At 47.7% G+C, this 8,462-nt stretch overlaps 1 long non-coding RNA gene across 1 annotated transcript; it reads right to left on the bottom strand.

The window, feature by feature from the left end:
- Positions 1-5,206: 5,206 nt before the first annotated feature.
- On the bottom strand, positions 5,207-6,336 carry LOC141021525 (uncharacterized). The gene is made up of 3 exons (XR_012182843.1): positions 6,111-6,336; positions 5,728-6,023; positions 5,207-5,638 (listed from the first exon to the last, which is right to left on the bottom strand). It is a non-coding gene; the product is annotated as an uncharacterized lncRNA (long non-coding RNA).
- Positions 6,337-8,462: the final 2,126 nt, after the last annotated feature.

Below are 8,462 nucleotides of genomic sequence, written 5' to 3'. Positions count from 1 at the left end.
CGGAAGTGTGGAGACAATATTGTTGGGGCAAGGTTAGGGTGGGGAGAATTTATAGTCGCTTGTACGATGGGTGGCGGCGGCAGGTAAGTCGAAGAACTAGGGTGCGACACTATAGCATAATAGTGAGTAAAGACATAAATGCCCCCCTCCCCCTGCCCCGCGCGTGTAGATCAGATGGTCATAAATACACAACAAAATTCCTTGACTGGGTTACCATGTTAAGGACTTTAAGGTGTCATTCAAAAAATCATTTTATGTTGTAGACTAAACAAGTTGACTTGATTGATCCAAAATGGACTTTTCATATATGAGTTCCAACCAAAATGACTTCGACTGCCGACTAAAGGGGGTGTATAATATGTATTTAATAAAGTGGTGAATATTATATTACCAATTTCTACAAAAAAAAATACACTCGTGTGTAGATTCACGAGGAAAAAATAGGCGTTTCTTCTGAAAACTACCCCGATTGACCTTGCTTTCAGGCTGCAAGTGGGATTGCAGATGGGAGTCCCACCTTGAGCCCGCTTAATCCCAATACATTTAGTGGGAATAATCAGACATCCCATCACAAGATACAAAAATTATATGGGCACAAGTGGGATCCCACTTAGCAAATGCATGTACACACTAGTTTAGCATCCATATGTTACTCACACTCTCACACCCTGGCTAGCCCTCGTACTCCTCGCTGTAGCTACAGCCAACGATGTCTCCTCCCGCATGCTCCCATCTACTCATCCGCGAAGGCGCCCTACGACGACAGGTTGTACCCGGCGCTCTGAATTTTCATGCTCGCCGACGTCCCAGACCTCCACAAGTACCGTTCAAGAACGTCATCTGCGCAGCGGGTCACGCACCCAGTCCGTGGTGACCACCATGTCCGCCGATAGCTCCGCCTACCTCCACGGGAGATCCCTCAGCGTGCCCAACCATGTTGCCGTCTCCGACTGCATGGGTCTCCTCGTGGCCACCATGGAGTCATGGACGACCTCGTGGCCAATACTGTAGACTGCCAGTACCGTGGACCTGCAGTCATCCTCCACGGCGAGCCGGCCGATCATGGAGCATGAGTGAACGACATGACGGTCCGGTCCGGTCGCTGACCGAGCCAGCCTTTGGACCGGCCGCGAGCGAGCAGGCTCGGGACCCGACTGACGATTGAACGGTCCCGTACTTCGAGACCGGACCAGCGACACTCTAGCTCGAGCGGCTCATTCGATGGTGGTGCAGGAGCGGTCGCCCGCGCGTGCATGATGTGAAAACTAGGGTAAGCGTATGCTTGATGCAGGGACGCGTGCATGTTGATATAAGGGCCGAAGCCAGGATAGATACAGGGGTTAGTTAGGTCTCGGATTGATCTCCAAGTTAGCTAGCAACTAGATAAGATCAAATCTCAGAGACCTAACCGAATACACAACAACACGCACGCCTACACCCTGACAAATACGACACATATACGATTTATATCCTACCGTGTATGTTTAACAATGTTTAACGGACGTGGCTCGCGGGCGCACGGGCGCCCGATCGCAGCCCCGAGCGCTCTCCCAAAAAAGGAAGGAGCCACCCGCGCGCGCGATCAGACAGTCAGAAACGGAAAATCAGCCACCCGCGCGCGAAAACAATCACACTCTGCTGTCCCCCGCGTGATTAGGAAGATACTCTGTCACGTCAGTTCGCATGCATTAATTTGAGTTTCAAAAAATTTAAAAAGCCATAACTTTTGATTCGAGTATCGAAATTCAGATCCGTTTTCACCATTGGGTTTCTTGCGACGAGTTCTTCAAAACTAGATCCCATATGGATAGGTTTCGATGAACTTTTTTTTGAGCAACTCTGTGTGGTATATAGACAACTTTAGTGTTATCAGTAAGCAACTCTTCTTGTTTGTCTAATATGACTTCTTATCATCTTGGTTTGTGTAAAAACCAAGCAACTGACCTAACAAACCAAGCATCTGTCCTAGTAAACCAAGCAACTGTCCTAGTAAACCAAGCAACTGTCATAACAAAAACAATCGATTGTCCTAATAAATCAAGCAACTGTCCTAACAAAACTAAGCAACTATCCTAACAAAACCAAGCAACTGTCCTGGCAAATCCATGCAACTACATTATCAAAACACACAATGCATAATGTCCAAGCAAACCAAGCAACTGACCTAACAAAACCAAGCAACCATCTTAACAAAAAAAAAACAATTTCAATAACAAAACCAAGCAACTATCCTGGCAAATCCATGCAACTATCCTATCAAAAAATATGTTGTCATCATCAAAGTTGGCTGCCGAAGATGCTTAGTTGCCCATATACGGTCAAAATATTATTTGCCGTGATTTCTAAGTGGTATATGACATACTTGCTTGATAAATTCATCAATACATATAATTTAATAAAAGTTGCCTATGTTTAAAACTAAAGTTGCCTCGTTTAGGATCAAAGTTGCTTCTTTTTTAAAAATTATCAAAACGTGCTCATATGTGATCTAGTTTTGAAGATCTCGTCGCGAGAAACCTAACGGTGAAAACCGATCTTTGTTTCGACGCTCGGTTGAAAAGTTATTATTATTATTTAAATGAAACGGAATAAAGAATGCGTCAGCACATGCATGCGCGTTAGTATCTCTTCCGTAATTATGGGACGCGGTCCCCTTAGCTGTCGCTATCATCGCATCTAACGGCTGAAGCGCGTGCGTTCGCGCGCAGCTGCACGAGTCAGACTTTAGGATGTTTAACACATGAGACACGAGGAGATGCCATACAGCGTAGGTGCAGCCGTGCGCCGGTGCGTGCAGCCATGGAGCTCGCCATTACCGGGTCCGTGCTCTTCCTCCACACCTCGCCGATGCCTCTGGCGAGCAGGTGGCTGAGTCTCCCGTGTCCTTCATCTTCGAGGAGCCGAGGAGGTGGTCAACCGCGGCGCTTGGAGACGCCCGGCGGCGGCGAGGAGCTGGACCGCGCCTGGGCCATGCCGGTACAAGCCGTGGCCGTGGAACTCGCGAACCGCCGGTACAAGCATCGCAAGAGTGCTGGAGTCGGAAGTATAAATTGCATGCATGCATGCTTTGTTTCAGTTTTCTGTTAGTTGAATACTCCGCATTGCACGAAGACTTATCGCGGCTGGTGGGCTCCCAACGGATTAAGTGGGATAGCCCGATTAATTAATTATTTATTTTGCTGTTCAATGGGATCCCATTAAAACGATTTACTCCCTCCATCACACTTTAAAGGGCTAAATTTTTTTAAATAATACATTTTTTATTAAATTACAGAAATATTACGCTGAAAAAATAATTTTTAAAAATAATACACCGTCGGCCCGCTGCAGGCCGACTGAGCCTAGTCAGCCCACAGCAGGCCGACTGGTGGCCCATCTGCTTGCTGCTGGCTGATTGGGCTGTCGGCCACCAGATTAAGCCCAGTCGGCCTGCAGTTGGCCGACAGGGTCCAGTCGGCCTGCAGTTGGCCGATAGGCCTGCAGTGGGCCGACAAGGACTAATTGGCCTGCTGTGGGCCGACTGGTGCATGCCACCATTTTTTTTCGAACGATCCCTGGTTTTTTTTAAACTATGGCGTATTCCGCACAACCCTTTCCCGCCATATGTTCGCGCCAACTATTTCCCGCCACCCGTTTCCCGCCACCCATTTCCCGCCAAACCTTTCCCGCCATACCGCAGTTGTTCTTTCCTGCCATTTTCTCCTCTCTACCTATAAAACCCCCTTCAGACGGAGGTGGATAAGCATTCTAGTGTAGTGTAGTTGAGATGTCCCATTATCCTTTCGATCGTAGTTTTCACCCTGGGATGAGCAGGACTCTTCTGAGGCTAGCTACCGATTTCAGGATGGATAATAGGATAGTTCCATGGGACGAACTCACCGGTAGTGACACCATAATGAATGAGTTGGCTCACCAATTACGTAGGTCTGGGTGGCCTGAAAGGACCTATGAGGAGGTACGTAAAAAACTTTTTAGGTTGCATGACAGGTGGAAGAAGGTAGTGGTGCCGAAGAGTGAAACTTTCAAAAGGATTGCAGCAAATAATCCATGTTTATGGACTGAGGAGAGCGAGGACGAAGATGATATCTTCATGCCGCCGCTTCCGGGTTCTGCATCGTCGAAGGGCAAGAGTTCTTCATCATCGAAGGGCAAGATTTCTACATCGTCGAAGGGCAAGAGTTCTTCATCGTCGAAGGGCAAGAGTTCTGCATCGATCGAGGATGACGATGATGACTTCATGTAGTTTTTATGCTGTATGTTGTGAGTTCAGTTACGTACCATTTAATTTAGATGTAGTTCTATCTAGTTGTTTGTAATGTCTCGTTGTATGAGTATTATGTTCTATCTAAATATGATCTTGTAGTTCGGATAACAGAGTACTAAAATAGAGTAGGCATATGTCTCATACATAAGTACATAGTCATTTGTCTCATACATAGAATAGACATAAGTCTCACACAGAAATAGATGGTAATGTCTCTACTGATAGATAGAAGCGTCAGTGACGATGTCTGGCCTGGCGGGGAGGCGGATCTGGAAGCGGCGACCATCCCAACCTGTCGGGTGCCCTAATGTGACGAGGAGGAATCTCAGACTCTCCCTGGTCATGCTGTGTATCCTGTGTGGGGCCTGGTGGAGGAGTCGAAAACATGTTCATCCACTGGGTGTGCTGCGACATCTGAGCCTGTATGTTCTACTCGGGATGTTGATCACTCCCCCACGTATCATGTGATGCCGACATAGACGCCTGATATCCGTAGGCTCTTACGCGATGGAACGTTTCATCATGAAGAATGAGGTCGCGTCAATTAATATTGAAAACAATAAATATGAAGACACATACCTGCTGGCTGTGACGGCTGCTCTGGCTCAAACACGAAACTGGATGAGGGACCGTGCTGCTGTGGCTGTGGAGATAACACGAAGCTCGACGAGGGACCGTGTTGCTGTGGCTGTGGAGAAAATACGAAGCTCGACGTGGGACCATAGTGCTGCGGGTGCCACGTAGAACTGCCAGGTTGGTCAGGACGGGGTGGCCTGGTTGTCGGCTGATGTGCTAGACGTGGACGTGGTTGATGTCGGTGCATGGAGTGACGCGGCTGCTCCTGCTGATGCTGAACAACATCGGTTCTCCGGGTGCACGTGATAGCCTCGTACACAGTCCGTATCTTATTCTGAATTCTTTCCAAGAAGGGCTATAGCACTGGACGATGCTGAAGAAGAGGTCCAGACGATAGTGATCGTCCAAAGGTGGTCACGTCGTCATAGAGTTCGCGTGTCAAGGTAGCCTGCAAATTTCCATGACGATTAATAATGTCTGTCTCTTGCACGTCAAAGTATGTGACAACATTACGTAAAGAAAATATATCTTACCGCGTACTGCCTAGAGCCCGAAGTATCATAGCTCGGGTACATATCCGACGAATTAGGATCCGGTATCTCCTCTGGGTGGGAGTACTCAACGATGCGTAACTGTGTTCCGGTCATGTAGCGCCGCAAATAGAGATTGAATTCATCGAGATCGAAATTGTGATTCTCGTGCCATAGATTTGTGTTTGCTGTCTCCCATTCTATAACATACGGCTCTAGTCTAACTAGCCAGTCAGCAGTTGTCCTGGTCATGCCCTTCCTTGTCGTCCTAAAATTATGGTGTGTGTTCAACAATTACCTAAAGCTTCGAATGGAGTATTATGAAAGATAATGCAACATTGAAAAACTGGTTAATACCTGTGGATGTGTGCTGGCACCGGGTTCTCTATAGGGGGAGGCAGCTCCAACTGCAGAAGACCAAATTGCCTCATAACCCTCTGTTGTGCCATCTCCTCGACGAAGACATCGAAGATGATCTTAGATTTTGTCATCCAGTAATCTCGGTCCCTTGTGCATAGCACAGACATACCACCAGGGTATCTCGCTTGTATGGCTGCTTCCGTGTAGGGCTGCCAGATGACCCCGGTGTACGCATCGAACTGCTCGTTCAATGCTGTGTATGCCTTCCTGGTCTGATCACTAGCAAAGCGTCTCTGCAGAGAAGAAAAGTTAGTAGCCGCTAGCATCGAACTATCTCTTGTGCAGAAAAAAGTTGCATTAAACTACAACACGGTGCATACCTCGCGACGTGTCCAACACAGACCGAAAGTAGGCATGTCGATGCCGTCAACATCAAACATGGCGTCTATAGGCTCATGAACACGTACATCTGGTCGCCCTATAGAGAACCTCTCCCACGACCACAGCTGTAGGAATAGAGGGCATCCAAGAAGGGCTGGCTTTCTCGATGTAAGCTGGCAACCGTTGCACATACCTCGGTATGTAGCCGCTAAGACCGCCGAACCCCAACTCCTCTGTCTGGTCTGATCCGCCGTCTGAGCGCTCGCTATCTCAAGTGCCATAGGGATGTAGAGCGCGCTAATAGTGGTGACATGGTTCTCCGTGAACATCACCTTGCCGAAAAGCCACAGTAAGTAGGCCTCCAGGCTCCGAGTGATCTGTTCCGCAGTCAACGGCGCCCGGAAGTTCTGGATCTGCATTAAGCGAAGAGAAAGTTTTAGTAAGCCGCAATTATTTTCTATAAAACTGTATGCACGATAACTTGAAGATAATAGGTAGGGGAAATTACCCAGAAATTTAGCAACCACTCATACTTAGGTCCGTGATGCTCCCATACCGGATCCGGAGCATCCGGAAAAACACCATGAAAACGTTGTGTAAGAGCTCGCTCCCAACCAGCCGGTGCGTCCAACGGTCCTACGGCATGACCTGCCAACGGTAGTCCGAGAAAAAGTGACACATCCTCCAGAGTAGGAGCTATCTCTCCCCATCTGAAGTGAAACGTGTGGGTCTCTGGCCTCCAACGGTCCACTAAGCAGCTCAGCAAAGACCCATCGATGGCGAGGCGTTTCTCACCCGGGATAGACTCAACCAGACGCGCGAAAGGTAAAAGGCCGGCCCATTTCAACCTTCATCAGAGAACATTTCAGTCAGTGTCTCCCATTTCAACCATTAATATGCATGTCAGTGTGCAAATTAATAAAGCACGTACCGCTGAAGCCATCCTGAGTGTATCTTCCAGTTTTTCTTAGGAGTGCGAGTGACCAGAGGCTCAAGCTTGCGCTCATACCATATCGCAGCACGATGACCCCTATCAATGTCCCCATTCAGCAACCACAATCCCGACATTCCTGCACATACAAAATTCAGAACATAGTGTCACACTTAATACAAATCTCCTCTCAAGCGCCGCATGCATACAAATTCAGAACATAGTGTCACACTTAATAAAAATTCAGAACATAGTGTCACACTTATTACAAATTCAGAACATAGTGCCACACTTAATAAAAATTCAGAACATAGTGCCACACTTAATACAAATTCAGAACATAGTGCCACACTTAATACAAATTCAGAACATAGTGCCACACTTAATACAAATTCAGAACATAGTGCCACACTTAATACAAATTCAGAACATACTACTGCTAGCTTAGCTTCTTCCTCTCGCCCTTACTCCTCTACTGCCTCTACCTCCTCTTCTTCCCCGGTTGCCTCGTCCACGCCCAGTGACGAAAGTGGGACAATTAGTGTCCCTATGGCCAAATTCATTGCATATAATGCATTGCCTAGTCGGACCTCCTGCTTCAGATTCATCCATATCATTTCGGATGCGCTGACACTGCCGTCTGCCTCTACTTGTACGCATATGCTCTGGGTTTGGAATGTAACGCCTTTCGGCGGGGTTGACGCTGTTGAAATTACCCATTGATCGAAAACCCATCAGCTTACCTGTCCAGGTATTGAGGACAGACTCTTTCAGAAAAAATGGAGACACAAACGATATTGCGTCCATTCCAAGCTGCCCGCAAGCAGCAAGTACATGTGAGCAAGGTAGGTGAAGCAATTTCGGTTTATTGCATGTGCACTCACACGTTGGCCAGGCTTCATTGCCATTTTTCACCTCATGCGTCCTCAACTCATTTGCACATCCGAATTTGTTGTTGGCTAAGCGGACCTCAAACCTTCTTTCTTGATTACCGATGGCGACTACAGTGTGTGACCTAGCTTTTTGCATCTTGTTGTCCATGTACTTCGTGACTCTTTCACAGTACCGTGTATTTGGGTTGTTCAAGATATGTTGCTCTGCTTTTTGACGTCTATCTCTGAAATACTTGACGGTGCCATAGAAAATACCCTCAACGATGGCTGTAAGTGGCAATGCCCGGTTTCCTCTGAGGACAAAGTTGTATGTTTCCGCGAGGTTCGTTGTCATGACACCGTACCTTGCTCCATGTGTGTCATGTAGCAAAGACCACCTCTCCAGAGGCTCATGCTCTATCCACTGCTCGAAGGTTTTAATCGACCTCCCGAGCCTTCTCCTAGTACCAGGTGGGTCAAAGCCTGGCAGGTCACATAGCCCAACAGGCTCCTCCTCCACGGCCGCTGTTCCTGTTGCCAACTGTGCA

This window comes from Aegilops tauschii, chromosome 4, assembly GCF_002575655.3.
Source record: "Aegilops tauschii subsp. strangulata cultivar AL8/78 chromosome 4, Aet v6.0, whole genome shotgun sequence".
In the NCBI taxonomy this organism is placed as follows: domain Eukaryota; kingdom Viridiplantae; phylum Streptophyta; class Magnoliopsida; order Poales; family Poaceae; genus Aegilops; species Aegilops tauschii.
The sequence above is the reverse complement of the archived record's forward strand: the minus strand, read 5'-3'. Positions and strand labels throughout refer to the sequence as shown.